The sequence below is a fragment of the Globicephala melas genome, unplaced genomic scaffold (assembly GCF_963455315.2).
Source record: "Globicephala melas unplaced genomic scaffold, mGloMel1.2 SCAFFOLD_346, whole genome shotgun sequence".
NCBI lineage: Eukaryota > Metazoa > Chordata > Mammalia > Artiodactyla > Delphinidae > Globicephala > Globicephala melas.
In genome coordinates, this window is record NW_027207515.1 from 58,449 (window position 1) to 76,519 (window position 18,071).

The 18,071-nt window shown below is 68.6% G+C and overlaps 9 non-coding genes across 9 annotated transcripts; all 9 read left to right on the forward strand.

Moving 5' to 3' along the window:
* Window positions 1-522: 522 nt before the first annotated feature.
* On the forward strand, window positions 523-641 carry LOC132595037 (5S ribosomal RNA). Its single transcript, XR_009561206.1, has one exon. It is a non-coding gene; the product is annotated as a 5S ribosomal RNA (ribosomal RNA).
* A 931-nt stretch (window positions 642-1,572) lies between these two features.
* On the forward strand, window positions 1,573-1,691 carry LOC132595038 (5S ribosomal RNA). The gene has a single exon (XR_009561207.1). It is a non-coding gene; the product is annotated as a 5S ribosomal RNA (ribosomal RNA).
* Window positions 1,692-4,387: 2,696 nt separating this feature from the next.
* On the forward strand, window positions 4,388-4,506 carry LOC132595039 (5S ribosomal RNA). Its single transcript, XR_009561208.1, has one exon. It is a non-coding gene; the product is annotated as a 5S ribosomal RNA (ribosomal RNA).
* Window positions 4,507-7,202: 2,696 nt separating this feature from the next.
* LOC132595040 (5S ribosomal RNA) lies at window positions 7,203-7,321 on the forward strand. Its single transcript, XR_009561209.1, has one exon. It is a non-coding gene; the product is annotated as a 5S ribosomal RNA (ribosomal RNA).
* A 931-nt stretch (window positions 7,322-8,252) lies between these two features.
* On the forward strand, window positions 8,253-8,371 carry LOC132595021 (5S ribosomal RNA). The gene has a single exon (XR_009561190.1). It is a non-coding gene; the product is annotated as a 5S ribosomal RNA (ribosomal RNA).
* Window positions 8,372-9,307: 936 nt separating this feature from the next.
* Window positions 9,308-9,426, forward strand: LOC132595041 (5S ribosomal RNA). The gene has a single exon (XR_009561210.1). It is a non-coding gene; the product is annotated as a 5S ribosomal RNA (ribosomal RNA).
* A 2,695-nt stretch (window positions 9,427-12,121) lies between these two features.
* On the forward strand, window positions 12,122-12,240 carry LOC132595042 (5S ribosomal RNA). The gene has a single exon (XR_009561211.1). It is a non-coding gene; the product is annotated as a 5S ribosomal RNA (ribosomal RNA).
* A 2,696-nt stretch (window positions 12,241-14,936) lies between these two features.
* LOC132595043 (5S ribosomal RNA) lies at window positions 14,937-15,055 on the forward strand. The gene has a single exon (XR_009561212.1). It is a non-coding gene; the product is annotated as a 5S ribosomal RNA (ribosomal RNA).
* Window positions 15,056-17,751: 2,696 nt separating this feature from the next.
* On the forward strand, window positions 17,752-17,870 carry LOC132595044 (5S ribosomal RNA). Its single transcript, XR_009561213.1, has one exon. It is a non-coding gene; the product is annotated as a 5S ribosomal RNA (ribosomal RNA).
* The last annotated feature ends 201 nt before the right edge of the window (window positions 17,871-18,071 follow it).

The window sequence follows — 18,071 nt, forward strand, 5'->3', positions numbered from 1 at the left end:
GAGCGGGATCGAGGGCAGGGGCCGCTTCCCCGGGCCTGCCGGCCACCAGGGGCGGGGTCCTGAGCTCGGCGGGGGGTGTGGGGGCAAGGGTGGCCTTGCCGGGGCTGAGGGGCCGTGGCGACTCAATGGTGGCTCCCGGTGGCTTCGGGCCAGCTGCTGTCGGGCAGGAGGGCCGGCCCGGGCTGCGGCCGGGCTGCGCCTAGGGCCGCGTGGGCGGGCAGGGCCGATGCCCAAGGGACCGCGGGCCCCGGGCCCTGAAGCCTCCGGGGCCACGTCCCTGTGAGCGACGTGCGGGATCTTGGGCGGGGCGCCAAGCGCCGAAGGGTTTGCTGGGTCACGGCCGCCCTGGGCTGGGAGGTGGTCGCCAAACCCTCCGCCGCCGCCCGATACCCGAGACCTCCGTTGCCCCTGCCTGGGCGGGCGAGGGGGCCCTGCCGGGGCGGGCCGGCCGCCAGGCTGGCGTTAAGGCGCCAGCGCCAGCGAAACTGGGCCTCAAGAGGCCGCCCGCGGCCCCCCGCCCCCGTCTACGGCCATACCACCCTGAACGCGCCCGATCTCGTCTGATCTCGGAAGCTAAGCAGGGTCGGGCCTGGTTAGTACTTGGATGGGAGACCGCCTGGGAATACCGGGTGCTGTAGGCTTTTTGCCTCCCGCTCCGCCCGCCTTCTCCTTTACTCGCCCGCGGCGGGGGCCGCCGGCTCCGCCCCCGCCGGGCCCCGCTGCAGGCCCCACCTCCTCAGGCCCCTCCCACCACGGCGCGCGCCGGCGGGGTCGCTCCCCGCCGGCCCGGCCGGCCAGGCGGCCAGAAGGCGGCCCTGGAAGGCAGGCGCACCCCAGACGCTCCCGGGGTGGCTGGCCCGGACCCAGACTCCGCCGCGGGCCCAGTTGCCGTCCTTTCGGCCCGCGAGCCCCTCGACCTGCACCTGGCCGCCCCCACCGGCGCCCAGCCCCGGCGCCGCCACCTGTGTGCCGGTGTGTCCCTCCACAGCTCCCTCCGACAAAAGCCCCCCCCACCCCGCCCCTCTGGCGTGTCACCGCGGCCGGGTGCGGGAGCGGGATCGAGGGCAGGGGCCGCTTCCCCGGGCCTGCCGGCCACCAGGGGCGGGGTCCTGAGCTCGGCGGGGGGTGTGGGGGCAAGGGTGGCCTTGCCGGGGCTGAGGGGCCGTGGCGACTCAATGGTGGCTCCCAGTGGCTTCGGGCCAGCTGCTGTCGGGCAGGAGGGCCGGCCCGGGCTGCGGCCGGGCTGCGCCTAGGGCCGCGTGGGCGGGCAGGGCCGATGCCCAAGGGACCGCGGGCCCCGGGCCCTGAAGCCTCCGGGGCCACGTCCCTGTGAGCGACGTGCGGGATCTTGGGCGGGGCGCCAAGCGCCGAAGGGTTTGCTGGGTCACGGCCGCCCTGGGCTGGGAGGTGGTCGCCAAACCCTCCGCCGCCGCCCGATACCCGAGACCTCCGTTGCCCCTGCCTGGGCGGGCGAGGGGGCCCTGCCGGGGCGGGCCGGCCGCCAGGCTGGCGTTAAGGCGCCAGCGCCAGCGAAACTGGGCCTCAAGAGGCCGCCCGCGGCCCCCCGCCCCCGTCTACGGCCATACCACCCTGAACGCGCCCGATCTCGTCTGATCTCGGAAGCTAAGCAGGGTCGGGCCTGGTTAGTACTTGGATGGGAGACCGCCTGGGAATACCGGGTGCTGTAGGCTTTTTGCCTCCCGCTCCGCCCGCCTTCTCCTTTACTCGCCCGCGGCGGGGGGGCCGCCGGCTCCGCCCCCGCCGAGCCCCGCTGCAGGCAGTAGTCAAGGTGGGTTTACCTGCCCGAGCAGGAAGCTTGGGCGATGGCAGAAGTGGGAAGAAACTCTTGAGCACAGGTTCTTGGGATCCACGGAGCAGCGCATGCACATGCGATGGGTGCCTACACAGCTGGCTTGCTTGTCTGTGGGGAAAGGCGAGATGGGTCAGGGCCTGGGTTCCTGAGGGGCTGAGAATCAAGGCAGGGATAGAAGAAAGGGGACAGGCCCACATCCCCTGAACCCACGCCGGCGCCCACTCACCTTTGTGGAAAATACGATTGAAAAGTGCCCGCAAGAATCTCTTCAGATGCCTCCAGAGTTGAGGGAAGAAGGGGAGGGGGGAGGCCGGGAGCAGGGTGAGCCCTGAAATCCAACCCTTGTCCCGGTCACACCCCAGCAGCCCTCCCACCTCAGCCCCTTCAAGACCCCAGGGCTCCCCCAACCGCGCTGCACAGATCCTGCCCTGACCATAGTCACCATGTTGATCCCCACGTTGAGCAAGATGAAGCTGACTGGGATCAGAAGAATTGAGTATCCTTGCTCCTGGCATTTCCTGGGGATGGGGCCAGTGAACGGCTCGGCTCGGTAGTAGTTTCGCTCACCCATGGCCGTTGGTCCCAGGACTGCCTGGGCCCTCTGCCCTCCAGTTTTAACTGGGAGCCAGACTGGGTCATAATGGGGCAGGTGGTGAGGTCACAGTGAGGGAGGGGGATGAAAAGGAGGGCCCAGAGTGGCATTCCCTGGTAACCAGGGTCAGGTAAGCTGAGCCTGGACAGTCAAACAGGGCCCGGTGGCCGGCATACATCCCCTCGAGCGGTCATTCATTCGCTCACCGCCCGCTGACTCACTTGTTCAAATGACACATTGCGTCTCTTGGCCCCTCTTGAGACTAGGAAGACCTTGGCCTCAGAGGCCTGCTGAAGGCCTGGCTGGAGTCCAGAGCCTCAGCCTTCTTCATGCCCTTCACTGGGCCTGGAGCTGGACCTGCCCAGATGTGGAACCTCCCAGTTTGGAAGCAACTTCTTGTATGAGGCTCTCTGTGGACAGGGACAGCTGAGACACAGAGGAGGTGCCCAGAGACCAGGGGTTTGGAGTCTGCAGCTGCAGATGTACTTAGTGCATGGTATAGGACCAGGAGGGGCCTGCTGGCAGAACTGTGGCCACTAAACCAAAGGGACCCTCAGGCCAAGAAGGGGACACTGGCTTCTTATTGCAGGAAGCCAAGCGCAGGGACCCAGGCTGGCAGAAGGAGTGGCGCTTCCAAGCCACAGACCACCAATGTTTCCTGGACTCTGGCGCTCTTTATTCCTCTCTCCATGCCCTGCCGCCCCCTGCCCCTGCCCCCACTTGCTGCTGGTAAGTTCATTTTCCCAGTCTGGCTCCCGTGCAGAGAGGGCCTGGAGGCCGAGGTGGAAGGTAGCAGCGAGTTGGCCCGCGCTTGGCCCTCCTGCGGTTGCCGCTTCAGCACCAGACTGTCATACACCTGGTAGTTGGCATTGCCTCCCGGGTTCCGGCTGAGTGGCATGAAGGTGGGCGGGGGTGGAGGGTGCTCGGTAGCCTGGACGTCGGGCAGGAGGTGAGAGGGGCGGAGGAGCAGCGCTGAGCTGGGAGCCGGGGCCCGCTGGTCCGAGGCCTCGGCCAGTACCGTGAGGGAGGCGGAGGTGGCCACAGGGCGCCGCAAGGGCAGGATCTCAGCCCATTCGGCCGCCGGGTGCCGCACCTCGTGGGGATCGCGGGAGTAATCCAAGTGTCCCGTGGAGGGATGCAGGCTGCGGTTGGACTCGCTGTGAGCACAGCTGGGGAGGCTACGTCTGTGGGCCGGTGGGGTGTCGCGCTACCAGGCGTCGGGCCGGTAGACCCGAGGCACCAGAGCGGATGGAGGCTCAGAGCCCTCCAGACCCAGACTCCGCCGCGGGCCCAGTTGCCGTCCTTTCGGCCCGCGAGCCCCTCGACCTGCACCTGGCCGCCCCCACCGGCGCCCAGCCCCGGCGCCGCCACCTGTGTGCCGGTGTGTCCCTCCACAGCTCCCTCCGACAAAAGCCCCCCCCCACCCCGCCCCTCTGGCGTGTCACCGCGGCCGGGTGCGGGAGCGGGATCGAGGGCAGGGGCCGCTTCCCCGGGCCTGCCGGCCACCAGGGGCGGGGTCCTGAGCTCGGCGGGGGTTGTGGGGGCAAGGGTGGCCTTGCCGGGGCTGAGGGGCCGTGGCGACTCAATGGTGGCTCCCGGTGGCTTCGGGCCAGCTGCTGTCGGGCAGGAGGGCCGGCCCGGGCTGCGGCCGGGCTGCGCCTAGGGCCGCGTGGGCGGGCAGGGCCGATGCCCAAGGGACCGCGGGCCCCGGGCCCTGAAGCCTCCGGGGCCACGTCCCTGTGAGCGACGTGCGGGATCTTGGGCGGGGCGCCAAGCGCCGAAGGGTTTGCTGGGTCACGGCCGCCCTGGGCTGGGAGGTGGTCGCCAAACCCTCCGCCGCCGCCCGATACCCGAGACCTCCGTTGCCCCTGCCTGGGCGGGCGAGGGGGCCCTGCCGGGGCGGGCCGGCCGCCAGGCTGGCGTTAAGGCGCCAGCGCCAGCGAAACTGGGCCTCAAGAGGCCGCCCGCGGCCCCCCGCCCCCGTCTACGGCCATACCACCCTGAACGCGCCCGATCTCGTCTGATCTCGGAAGCTAAGCAGGGTCGGGCCTGGTTAGTACTTGGATGGGAGACCGCCTGGGAATACCGGGTGCTGTAGGCTTTTTGCCTCCCGCTCCGCCCGCCTTCTCCTTTACTCGCCCGCGGCGGGGGGGCCGCCGGCTCCGCCCCCGCCGAGCCCCGCTGCAGGCAGTAGTCAAGGTGGGTTTACCTGCCCGAGCAGGAAGCTTGGGCGATGGCAGAAGTGGGAAGAAACTCTTGAGCACAGGTTCTTGGGATCCACGGAGCAGCGCATGCACATGCGATGGGTGCCTACACAGCTGGCTTGCTTGTCTGTGGGGAAAGGCGAGATGGGTCAGGGCCTGGGTTCCTGAGGGGCTGAGAATCAAGGCAGGGATAGAAGAAAGGGGACAGGCCCACATCCCCTGAACCCACGCCGGCGCCCACTCACCTTTGTGGAAAATACGATTGAAAAGTGCCCGCAAGAATCTCTTCAGATGCCTCCAGAGTTGAGGGAAGAAGGGGAGGGGGGAGGCCGGGAGCAGGGTGAGCCCTGAAATCCAACCCTTGTCCCGGTCACACCCCAGCAGCCCTCCCACCTCAGCCCCTTCAAGACCCCAGGGCTCCCCCAACCGCGCTGCACAGATCCTGCCCTGACCATAGTCACCATGTTGATCCCCACGTTGAGCAAGATGAAGCTGACCGGGATCAGAAGAATTGAGTATCCTTGCTCCTGGCATTTCCTGGGGATGGGGCCAGTGAACGGCTCGGCTCGGTAGTAGTTTCGCTCACCCATGGCCGTTGGTCCCAGGACTGCCTGGGCCCTCTGCCCTCCAGTTTTAACTGGGAGCCAGACTGGGTCATAATGGGGCAGGTGGTGAGGTCACAGTGAGGGAGGGGGATGAAAAGGAGGGCCCAGAGTGGCATTCCCTGGTAACCAGGGTCAGGTAAGCTGAGCCTGGACAGTCAAACAGGGCCCGGTGGCCGGCATACATCCCCTCGAGCGGTCATTCATTCGCTCACCGCCCGCTGACTCACTTGTTCAAATGACACATTGCGTCTCTTGGCCCCTCTTGAGACTAGGAAGACCTTGGCCTCAGAGGCCTGCTGAAGGCCTGGCTGGAGTCCAGAGCCTCAGCCTTCTTCATGCCCTTCACTGGGCCTGGAGCTGGACCTGCCCAGATGTGGAACCTCCCAGTTTGGAAGCAACTTCTTGTATGAGGCTCTCTGTGGACAGGGACAGCTGAGACACAGAGGAGGTGCCCAGAGACCAGGGGTTTGGAGTCTGCAGCTGCAGATGTACTTAGTGCATGGTATAGGACCAGGAGGGGCCTGCTGGCAGAACTGTGGCCACTAAACCAAAGGGACCCTCAGGCCAAGAAGGGGACACTGGCTTCTTATTGCAGGAAGCCAAGCGCAGGGACCCAGGCTGGCAGAAGGAGTGGCGCTTCCAAGCCACAGACCACCAATGTTTCCTGGACTCTGGCGCTCTTTATTCCTCTCTCCATGCCCTGCCGCCCCCTGCCCCTGCCCCCACTTGCTGCTGGTAAGTTCATTTTCCCAGTCTGGCTCCCGTGCAGAGAGGGCCTGGAGGCCGAGGTGGAAGGTAGCAGCGAGTTGGCCCGCGCTTGGCCCTCCTGCGGTTGCCGCTTCAGCACCAGACTGTCATACACCTGGTAGTTGGCATTGCCTCCCGGGTTCCGGCTGAGTGGCATGAAGGTGGGCGGGGGTGGAGGGTGCTCGGTAGCCTGGACGTCGGGCAGGAGGTGAGAGGGGCGGAGGAGCAGCGCTGAGCTGGGAGCCGGGGCCCGCTGGTCCGAGGCCTCGGCCAGTACCGTGAGGGAGGCGGAGGTGGCCACAGGGCGCCGCAAGGGCAGGATCTCAGCCCATTCGGCCGCCGGGTGCCGCACCTCGTGGGGATCGCGGGAGTAATCCAAGTGTCCCGTGGAGGGATGCAGGCTGCGGTTGGACTCGCTGTGAGCACAGCTGGGGAGGCTACGTCTGTGGGCCGGTGGGGTGTCGCGCTACCAGGCGTCGGGCCGGTAGACCCGAGGCACCAGAGCGGATGGAGGCTCAGAGCCCTCCAGACCCAGACTCCGCCGCGGGCCCAGTTGCCGTCCTTTCGGCCCGCGAGCCCCTCGACCTGCACCTGGCCGCCCCCACCGGCGCCCAGCCCCGGCGCCGCCACCTGTGTGCCGGTGTGTCCCTCCACAGCTCCCTCCGACAAAAGCCCCCCCCCACCCCGCCCCTCTGGCGTGTCACCGCGGCCGGGTGCGGGAGCGGGATCGAGGGCAGGGGCCGCTTCCCCGGGCCTGCCGGCCACCAGGGGCGGGGTCCTGAGCTCGGCGGGGGGTGTGGGGGCAAGGGTGGCCTTGCCGGGGCTGAGGGGCCGTGGCGACTCAATGGTGGCTCCCGGTGGCTTCGGGCCAGCTGCTGTCGGGCAGGAGGGCCGGCCCGGGCTGCGGCCGGGCTGCGCCTAGGGCCGCGTGGGCGGGCAGGGCCGATGCCCAAGGGACCGCGGGCCCCGGGCCCTGAAGCCTCCGGGGCCACGTCCCTGTGAGCGACGTGCGGGATCTTGGGCGGGGCGCCAAGCGCCGAAGGGTTTGCTGGGTCACGGCCGCCCTGGGCTGGGAGGTGGTCGCCAAACCCTCCGCCGCCGCCCGATACCCGAGACCTCCGTTGCCCCTGCCTGGGCGGGCGAGGGGGCCCTGCCGGGGCGGGCCGGCCGCCAGGCTGGCGTTAAGGCGCCAGCGCCAGCGAAACTGGGCCTCAAGAGGCCGCCCGCGGCCCCCCGCCCCCGTCTACGGCCATACCACCCTGAACGCGCCCGATCTCGTCTGATCTCGGAAGCTAAGCAGGGTCGGGCCTGGTTAGTACTTGGATGGGAGACCGCCTGGGAATACCGGGTGCTGTAGGCTTTTTGCCTCCCGCTCCGCCCGCCTTCTCCTTTACTCGCCCGCGGCGGGGGCCGCCGGCTCCGCCCCCGCCGGGCCCCGCTGCAGGCCCCACCTCCTCAGGCCCCTCCCACCACGGCGCGCGCCGGCGGGGTCGCTCCCCGCCGGCCCGGCCGGCCAGGCGGCCAGAAGGCGGCCCTGGAAGGCAGGCGCACCCCAGACGCTCCCGGGGTGGCTGGCCCGGACCCAGACTCCGCCGCGGGCCCAGTTGCCGTCCTTTCGGCCCGCGAGCCCCTCGACCTGCACCTGGCCGCCCCCACCGGCGCCCAGCCCCGGCTCCGCCACCTGTGTGCCGGTGTGTCCCTCCACAGCTCCCTCCGACAAAAGCCCCCCCCACCCCGCCCCTCTGGCGTGTCACCGCGGCCGGGTGCGGGAGCGGGATCGAGGGCAGGGGCCGCTTCCCCGGGCCTGCCGGCCACCAGGGGCGGGGTCCTGAGCTCGGCGGGGGGTGTGGGGACAAGGGTGGCCTTGCCGGGGCTGAGGGGCCGTGGCGACTCAATGGTGGCTCCCAGTGGCTTCGGGCCAGCTGCTGTCGGGAAGGAGGGCCGGCCCGGGCTGCGGCCGGGCTGCGCCTAGGGCCGCGTGGGCGGGCAGGGCCGATGCCCAAGGGACCGCGGGCCCCGGGCCCTGAAGCCTCCGGGGCCACGTCCCTGTGAGCGACGTGCGGGATCTTGGGCGGGGCGCCAAGCGCCGAACGGTTTGCTGGGTCACGGCCGCCCTGGGCTGGGAGGTGGTCGCCAAACCCTCCGCCGCCGCCCGATACCCGAGACCTCCGTTGCCCCTGCCTGGGCGGGCGAGGGGGCCCTGCCGGGGCGGGCCGGCCGCCAGGCTGGCGTTAAGGCGCCAGCGCCAGCGAAACTGGGCCTCAAGAGGCCGCCCGCGGCCCCCCGCCCCCGTCTACGGCCATACCACCCTGAACGCGCCCAATCTCGTCTGATCTCGGAAGCTAAGCAGGGTCGGGCCTGGTTAGTACTTGGATGGGAGACCGCCTGGGAATACCGGGTGCTGTAGGCTTTTTGCCTCCCGCTCCGCCCGCCTTCTCCTTTACTCGCCCGCGGCGGGGGCCGCCGGCTCCGCCCCCGCCGGGCCCCGCTGCAGGCCCCACCTCCTCAGGCCCCTCCCACCACGGCGCGCGCCGGCGGGGTCGCTCCCCGCCGGCCCGGCCGGCCAGGCGGCCAGAAGGCGGCCCTGGAAGGCAGGCGCACCCCAGACGCTCCCGGGGTGGCTGGCCCGGACCCAGACTCCGCCGCGGGCCCAGTTGCCGTCCTTTCGGCCCGCGAGCCCCTCGACCTGCACCTGGCCGCCCCCACCGGCGCCCAGCCCCGGCGCCGCCACCTGTGTGCCGGTGTGTCCCTCCACAGCTCCCTCCGACAAAAGCCCCCCCCACCCCGCCCCTCTGGCGTGTCACCGCGGCCGGGTGCGGGAGCGGGATCGAGGGCAGGGGCCGCTTCCCCGGGCCTGCCGGCCACCAGGGGCGGGGTCCTGAGTCGGCGGGGGGTGTGGGGGCAAGGGTGGCCTTGCCGGGGCTGAGGGGCCGTGGCGACTCAATGGTGGCTCCCGGTGGCTTCGGGCCAGCTGCTGTCGGGCAGGAGGGCCGGCCCGGGCTGCGGCCGGGCTGCGCCTAGGGCCGCGTGGGCGGGCAGGGCCGATGCCCAAGGGACCGCGGGCCCCGGGCCCTGAAGCCTCCGGGGCCACGTCCCTGTGAGCGACGTGCGGGATCTTGGGCGGGGCGCCAAGCGCCGAAGGGTTTGCTGGGTCACGGCCGCCCTGGGCTGGGAGGTGGTCGCCAAACCCTCCGCCGCCGCCCGATACCCGAGACCTCCGTTGCCCCTGCCTGGGCGGGCGAGGGGGCCCTGCCGGGGCGGGCCGGCCGCCAGGCTGGCGTTAAGGCGCCAGCGCCAGCGAAACTGGGCCTCAAGAGGCCGCCCGCGGCCCCCCGCCCCCACCCCCGTCTACGGCCATACCACCCTGAACGCGCCCGATCTCGTCTGATCTCGGAAGCTAAGCAGGGTCGGGCCTGGTTAGTACTTGGATGGGAGACCGCCTGGGAATACCGGGTGCTGTAGGCTTTTTGCCTCCCGCTCCGCCCGCCTTCTCCTTTACTCGCCCGCGGCGGGGGGGCCGCCGGCTCCGCCCCCGCCGAGCCCCGCTGCAGGCAGTAGTCAAGGTGGGTTTACCTGCCCGAGCAGGAAGCTTGGGCGATGGCAGAAGTGGGAAGAAACTCTTGAGCACAGGTTCTTGGGATCCACGGAGCAGCGCATGCACATGCGATGGGTGCCTACACAGCTGGCTTGCTTGTCTGTGGGGAAAGGCGAGATGGGTCAGGGCCTGGGTTCCTGAGGGGCTGAGAATCAAGGCAGGGATAGAAGAAAGGGGACAGGCCCACATCCCCTGAACCCACGCCGGCGCCCACTCACCTTTGTGGAAAATACGATTGAAAAGTGCCCGCAAGAATCTCTTCAGATGCCTCCAGAGTTGAGGGAAGAAGGGGAGGGGGGAGGCCGGGAGCAGGGTGAGCCCTGAAATCCAACCCTTGTCCCGGTCACACCCCAGCAGCCCTCCCACCTCAGCCCCTTCAAGACCCCAGGGCTCCCCCAACCGCGCTGCACAGATCCTGCCCTGACCATAGTCACCATGTTGATCCCCACGTTGAGCAAGATGAAGCTGACCGGGATCAGAAGAATTGAGTATCCTTGCTCCTGGCATTTCCTGGGGATGGGGCCAGTGAACGGCTCGGCTCGGTAGTAGTTTCGCTCACCCATGGCCGTTGGTCCCAGGACTGCCTGGGCCCTCTGCCCTCCAGTTTTAACTGGGAGCCAGACTGGGTCATAATGGGGCAGGTGGTGAGGTCACAGTGAGGGAGGGGGATGAAAAGGAGGGCCCAGAGTGGCATTCCCTGGTAACCAGGGTCAGGTAAGCTGAGCCTGGACAGTCAAACAGGGCCCGGTGGCTGGCATACATCCCCTCGAGCGGTCATTCATTCGCTCACCGCCCGCTGACTCACTTGTTCAAATGACACATTGCGTCTCTTGGCCCCTCTTGAGACTAGGAAGACCTTGGCCTCAGAGGCCTGCTGAAGGCCTGGCTGGAGTCCAGAGCCTCAGCCTTCTTCATGCCCTTCACTGGGCCTGGAGCTGGACCTGCCCAGATGTGGAACCTCCCAGTTTGGAAGCAACTTCTTGTATGAGGCTCTCTGTGGACAGGGACAGCTGAGACACAGAGGAGGTGCCCAGAGACCAGGGGTTTGGAGTCTGCAGCTGCAGATGTACTTAGTGCATGGTATAGGACCAGGAGGGGCCTGCTGGCAGAACTGTGGCCACTAAACCAAAGGGACCCTCAGGCCAAGAAGGGGACACTGGCTTCTTATTGCAGGAAGCCAAGCGCAGGGACCCAGGCTGGCAGAAGGAGTGGCGCTTCCAAGCCACAGACCACCAATGTTTCCTGGACTCTGGCGCTCTTTATTCCTCTCTCCATGCCCTGCCGCCCCCTGCCCCTGCCCCCACTTGCTGCTGGTAAGTTCATTTTCCCAGTCTGGCTCCCGTGCAGAGAGGGCCTGGAGGCCGAGGTGGAAGGTAGCAGCGAGTTGGCCCGCGCTTGGCCCTCCTGCGGTTGCCGCTTCAGCACCAGACTGTCATACACCTGGTAGTTGGCATTGCCTCCCGGGTTCCGGCTGAGTGGCATGAAGGTGGGCGGGGGTGGAGGGTGCTCGGTAGCCTGGACGTCGGGCAGGAGGTGAGAGGGGCGGAGGAGCAGCGCTGAGCTGGGAGCCGGGGCCCGCTGGTCCGAGGCCTCGGCCAGTACCGTGAGGGAGGCGGAGGTGGCCACAGGGCGCCGCAAGGGCAGGATCTCAGCCCATTCGGCCGCCGGGTGCCGCACCTCGTGGGGATCGCGGGAGTAATCCAAGTGTCCCGTGGAGGGATGCAGGCTGCGGTTGGACTCGCTGTGAGCACAGCTGGGGAGGCTACGTCTGTGGGCCGGTGGGGTGTCGCGCTACCAGGCGTCGGGCCGGTAGACCCGAGGCACCAGAGCGGATGGAGGCTCAGAGCCCTCCAGACCCAGACTCCGCCGCGGGCCCAGTTGCCGTCCTTTCGGCCCGCGAGCCCCTCGACCTGCACCTGGCCGCCCCCACCGGCGCCCAGCCCCGGCGCCGCCACCTGTGTGCCGGTGTGTCCCTCCACAGCTCCCTCCGACAAAAGCCCCCCCCACCCCGCCCCTCTGGCGTGTCACCGCGGCCGGGTGCGGGAGCGGGATCGAGGGCAGGGGCCGCTTCCCCGGGCCTGCCGGCCACCAGGGGCGGGGTCCTGAGCTCGGCGGGGGGTGTGGGGGCAAGGGTGGCCTTGCCGGGGCTGAGGGGCCGTGGCAACTCAATGGTGGCTCCCGGTGGCTTCGGGCCAGCTGCTGTCGGGCAGGAGGGCCGGCCCGGGCTGCGGCCGGGCTGCGCCTAGGGCCGCGTGGGCGGGCAGGGCCGATGCCCAAGGGACCGCGGGCCCCGGGCCCTGAAGCCTCCGGGGCCACGTCCCTGTGAGCGACGTGCGGGATCTTGGGCGGGGCGCCAAGCGCCGAAGGGTTTGCTGGGTCACGGCCGCCCTGGGCTGGGAGGTGGTCGCCAAACCCTCCGCCGCCGCCCGATACCCGAGACCTCCGTTGCCCCTGCCTGGGCGGGCGAGGGGGCCCTGCCGGGGCGGGCCGGCCGCCAGGCTGGCGTTAAGGCGCCAGCGCCAGCGAAACTGGGCCTCAAGAGGCCGCCCGCGGCCCCCCGCCCCCGTCTACGGCCATACCACCCTGAACGCGCCCGATCTCGTCTGATCTCGGAAGCTAAGCAGGGTCGGGCCTGGTTAGTACTTGGATGGGAGACCGCCTGGGAATACCGGGTGCTGTAGGCTTTTTGCCTCCCGCTCCGCCCGCCTTCTCCTTTACTCGCCCGCGGCGGGGGGGCCGCCGGCTCCGCCCCCGCCGAGCCCCGCTGCAGGCAGTAGTCAAGGTGGGTTTACCTGCCCGAGCAGGAAGCTTGGGCGATGGCAGAAGTGGGAAGAAACTCTTGAGCACAGGTTCTTGGGATCCACGGAGCAGCGCATGCACATGCGATGGGTGCCTACACAGCTGGCTTGCTTGTCTGTGGGGAAAGGCGAGATGGGTCAGGGCCTGGGTTCCTGAGGGGCTGAGAATCAAGGCAGGGATAGAAGAAAGGGGACAGGCCCACATCCCCTGAACCCACGCCGGCGCCCACTCACCTTTGTGGAAAATACGATTGAAAAGTGCCCGCAAGAATCTCTTCAGATGCCTCCAGAGTTGAGGGAAGAAGGGGAGGGGGGAGGCCGGGAGCAGGGTGAGCCCTGAAATCCAACCCTTGTCCCGGTCACACCCCAGCAGCCCTCCCACCTCAGCCCCTTCAAGACCCCAGGGCTCCCCCAACCGCGCTGCACAGATCCTGCCCTGACCATAGTCACCATGTTGATCCCCACGTTGAGCAAGATGAAGCTGACCGGGATCAGAAGAATTGAGTATCCTTGCTCCTGGCATTTCCTGGGGATGGGGCCAGTGAACGGCTCGGCTCGGTAGTAGTTTCGCTCACCCATGGCCGTTGGTCCCAGGACTGCCTGGGCCCTCTGCCCTCCAGTTTTAACTGGGAGCCAGACTGGGTCATAATGGGGCAGGTGGTGAGGTCACAGTGAGGGAGGGGGATGAAAAGGAGGGCCCAGAGTGGCATTCCCTGGTAACCAGGGTCAGGTAAGCTGAGCCTGGACAGTCAAACAGGGCCCGGTGGCCGGCATACATCCCCTCGAGCGGTCATTCATTCGCTCACCGCCCGCTGACTCACTTGTTCAAATGACACATTGCGTCTCTTGGCCCCTCTTGAGACTAGGAAGACCTTGGCCTCAGAGGCCTGCTGAAGGCCTGGCTGGAGTCCAGAGCCTCAGCCTTCTTCATGCCCTTCACTGGGCCTGGAGCTGGACCTGCCCAGATGTGGAACCTCCCAGTTTGGAAGCAACTTCTTGTATGAGGCTCTCTGTGGACAGGGACAGCTGAGACACAGAGGAGGTGCCCAGAGACCAGGGGTTTGGAGTCTGCAGCTGCAGATGTACTTAGTGCATGGTATAGGACCAGGAGGGGCCTGCTGGCAGAACTGTGGCCACTAAACCAAAGGGACCCTCAGGCCAAGAAGGGGACACTGGCTTCTTATTGCAGGAAGCCAAGCGCAGGGACCCAGGCTGGCAGAAGGAGTGGCGCTTCCAAGCCACAGACCACCAATGTTTCCTGGACTCTGGCGCTCTTTATTCCTCTCTCCATGCCCTGCCGCCCCCTGCCCCTGCCCCCACTTGCTGCTGGTAAGTTCATTTTCCCAGTCTGGCTCCCGTGCAGAGAGGGCCTGGAGGCCGAGGTGGAAGGTAGCAGCGAGTTGGCCCGCGCTTGGCCCTCCTGCGGTTGCCGCTTCAGCACCAGACTGTCATACACCTGGTAGTTGGCATTGCCTCCCGGGTTCCGGCTGAGTGGCATGAAGGTGGGCGGGGGTGGAGGGTGCTCGGTAGCCTGGACGTCGGGCAGGAGGTGAGAGGGGCGGAGGAGCAGCGCTGAGCTGGGAGCCGGGGCCCACTGGTCCGAGGCCTCGGCCAGTACCGTGAGGGAGGCGGAGGTGGCCACAGGGCGCCGCAAGGGCAGGATCTCAGCCCATTCGGCCGCCGGGTGCCGCACCTCGTGGGGATCGCGGGAGTAATCCAAGTGTCCCGTGGAGGGATGCAGGCTGCGGTTGGACTCGCTGTGAGCACAGCTGGGGAGGCTACGTCTGTGGGCCGGTGGGGTGTCGCGCTACCAGGCGTCGGGCCGGTAGACCCGAGGCACCAGAGCGGATGGAGGCTCAGAGCCCTCCAGACCCAGACTCCGCCGCGGGCCCAGTTGCCGTCCTTTCGGCCCGCGAGCCCCTCGACCTGCACCTGGCCGCCCCCACCGGCGCCCAGCCCCGGCGCCGCCACCTGTGTGCCGGTGTGTCCCTCCACAGCTCCCTCCGACAAAAGCCCCCCCCCACCCCGCCCCTCTGGCGTGTCACCGCGGCCGGGTGCGGGAGCGGGATCGAGGGCAGGGGCCGCTTCCCCGGGCCTGCCGGCCACCAGGGGCGGGGTCCTGAGCTCGGCGGGGGTTGTGGGGGCAAGGGTGGCCTTGCCGGGGCTGAGGGGCCGTGGCGACTCAATGGTGGCTCCCGGTGGCTTCGGGCCAGCTGCTGTCGGGCAGGAGGGCCGGCCCGGGCTGCGGCCGGGCTGCGCCTAGGGCCGCGTGGGCGGGCAGGGCCGATGCCCAAGGGACCGCGGGCCCCGGGCCCTGAAGCCTCCGGGGCCACGTCCCTGTGAGCGACGTGCGGGATCTTGGGCGGGGCGCCAAGCGCCGAAGGGTTTGCTGGGTCACGGCCGCCCTGGGCTGGGAGGTGGTCGCCAAACCCTCCGCCGCCGCCCGATACCCGAGACCTCCGTTGCCCCTGCCTGGGCGGGCGAGGGGGCCCTGCCGGGGCGGGCCGGCCGCCAGGCTGGCGTTAAGGCGCCAGCGCCAGCGAAACTGGGCCTCAAGAGGCCGCCCGCGGCCCCCCGCCCCCGTCTACGGCCATACCACCCTGAACGCGCCCGATCTCGTCTGATCTCGGAAGCTAAGCAGGGTCGGGCCTGGTTAGTACTTGGATGGGAGACCGCCTGGGAATACCGGGTGCTGTAGGCTTTTTGCCTCCCGCTCCGCCCGCCTTCTCCTTTACTCGCCCGCGGCGGGGGGGCCGCCGGCTCCGCCCCCGCCGAGCCCCGCTGCAGGCAGTAGTCAAGGTGGGTTTACCTGCCCGAGCAGGAAGCTTGGGCGATGGCAGAAGTGGGAAGAAACTCTTGAGCACAGGTTCTTGGGATCCACGGAGCAGCGCATGCACATGCGATGGGTGCCTACACAGCTGGCTTGCTTGTCTGTGGGGAAAGGCGAGATGGGTCAGGGCCTGGGTTCCTGAGGGGCTGAGAATCAAGGCAGGGATAGAAGAAAGGGGACAGGCCCACATCCCCTGAACCCACGCCGGCGCCCACTCACCTTTGTGGAAAATACGATTGAAAAGTGCCCGCAAGAATCTCTTCAGATGCCTCCAGAGTTGAGGGAAGAAGGGGAGGGGGGAGGCCGGGAGCAGGGTGAGCCCTGAAATCCAACCCTTGTCCCGGTCACACCCCAGCAGCCCTCCCACCTCAGCCCCTTCAAGACCCCAGGGCTCCCCCAACCGCGCTGCACAGATCCTGCCCTGACCATAGTCACCATGTTGATCCCCACGTTGAGCAAGATGAAGCTGACCGGGATCAGAAGAATTGAGTATCCTTGCTCCTGGCATTTCCTGGGGATGGGGCCAGTGAACGGCTCGGCTCGGTAGTAGTTTCGCTCACCCATGGCCGTTGGTCCCAGGACTGCCTGGGCCCTCTGCCCTCCAGTTTTAACTGGGAGCCAGACTGGGTCATAATGGGGCAGGTGGTGAGGTCACAGTGAGGGAGGGGGATGAAAAGGAGGGCCCAGAGTGGCATTCCCTGGTAACCAGGGTCAGGTAAGCTGAGCCTGGACAGTCAAACAGGGCCCGGTGGCCGGCATACATCCCCTCGAGCGGTCATTCATTCGCTCACCGCCCGCTGACTCACTTGTTCAAATGACACATTGCGTCTCTTGGCCCCTCTTGAGACTAGGAAGACCTTGGCCTCAGAGGCCTGCTGAAGGCCTGGCTGGAGTCCAGAGCCTCAGCCTTCTTCATGCCCTTCACTGGGCCTGGAGCTGGACCTGCCCAGATGTGGAACCTCCCAGTTTGGAAGCAACTTCTTGTATGAGGCTCTCTGTGGACAGGGACAGCTGAGACACAGAGGAGGTGCCCAGAGACCAGGGGTTTGGAGTCTGCAGCTGCAGATGTACTTAGTGCATGGTATAGGACCAGGAGGGGCCTGCTGGCAGAACTGTGGCCACTAAACCAAAGGGACCCTCAGGCCAAGAAGGGGACACTGGCTTCTTATTGCAGGAAGCCAAGCGCAGGGACCCAGGCTGGCAGAAGGAGTGGCGCTTCCAAGCCACAGACCACCAATGTTTCCTGGACTCTGGCGCTCTTTATTCCTCTCTCCATGCCCTGCCGCCCCCTGCCCCTGCCCCCACTTGCTGCTGGTAAGTTCATTTTCCCAGTCTGGCTCCCGTGCAGAGAGGGCCTGGAGGCCGAGGTGGAAGGTAGCAGCGAGTTGGCCCGCGCTTGGCCCTCCTGCGGTTGCCGCTTCAGCACCAGACTGTCATACACCTGGTAGTTGGCATTGCCTCCCGGGTTCCGGCTGAGTGGCATGAAGGTGGGCGGGGGTGGAGGGTGCTCGGTAGCCTGGACGTCGGGCAGGAGGTGAGAGGGGCGGAGGAGCAGCGCTGAGCTGGGAGCCGGGGCCCGCTGGTCCGAGGCCTCGGCCAGTACCGTGAGGGAGGCGGAGGTGGCCACAGGGCGCCGCAAGGGCAGGATCTCAGCCCATTCGGCCGCCGGGTGCCGCACCTCGTGGGGATCGCGGGAGTAATCCAAGTGTCCCGTGGAGGGATGCAGGCTGCGGTTGGACTCGCTGTGAGCACAGCTGGGGAGGCTACGTCTGTGGGCCGGTGGGGTGTCGCGCTACCAGGCGTCGGGCCGGTAGACCCGAGGCACCAGAGCGGATGGAGGCTCAGAGCCCTCCAGACCCAGACTCCGCCGCGGGCTCAGTTGCCGTCCTTTCGGCCCGCGAGCCCCTCGACCTGCACCTGGCCGCCCCCACCGGCGCCCAGCCCCGGCGCCGCCACCTGTGTGCCGGTGTGTCCCTCCACAGCTCCCTCCGACAAAAGCCCCCCCCCACCCCGCCCCTCTGGCGTGTCACCGCGGCCGGGTGCGGGAGCGGGATCGAGGGCAGGGGCCGCTTCCCCGGGCCTGCCGGCCACCAGGGGCGGGGTCCTGAGCTCGGCGGGGGGTGTGGGGGCAAGGGTGGCCTTGCCGGGGCTGAGGGGCCGTGGCGACTCAATGGTGGCTCCCAGTGGCTTCGGGCCAGCTGCTGTCGGGCAGGAGGGCCGGCCCGGGCTGCGGCCGGGCTGCGCCTAGGGCCGCGTGGGCGGGCAGGGCCGATGCCCAAGGGACCGCGGGCCCCGGGCCCTGAAGCCTCCGGGGCCACGTCCCTGTGAGCGACGTGCGGGATCTTGGGCGGGGCGCCAAGTGCCGAAGGGTTTGCTGGGTCACGGCCGCCCTGGGCTGGGAGGTGGTCGCCAAACCCTCCGCCGCCGCCCGATACCCGAGACCTCCGTTGCCCCTGCCTGGGCGGGCGAGGGGGCCCTGCCGGGGCGGGCCGGCCGCCAGGCTGGCGTTAAGGCGCCAGCGCCAGCGAAACTGGGCCTCAAGAGGCCGCCCGCGGCCCCCCGCCCCCGTCTACGGCCATACCACCCTGAACGCGCCCGATCTCGTCTGATCTCGGAAGCTAAGCAGGGTCGGGCCTGGTTAGTACTTGGATGGGAGACCGCCTGGGAATACCGGGTGCTGTAGGCTTTTTGCCTCCCGCTCCGCCCGCCTTCTCCTTTACTCGCCCGCGGCGGGGGCCGCCGGCTCCGCCCCCGCCGGGCCCCGCTGCAGGCCCCACCTCCTCAGGCCCCTCCCACCACGGCGCGCGCCGGCGGGGTCGCTCCCCGCCGGCCCGGCCGGCCAGGCGGCCAGAAGGCGGCCCTGGAAGGCAGGCGCACCCCAGACGCT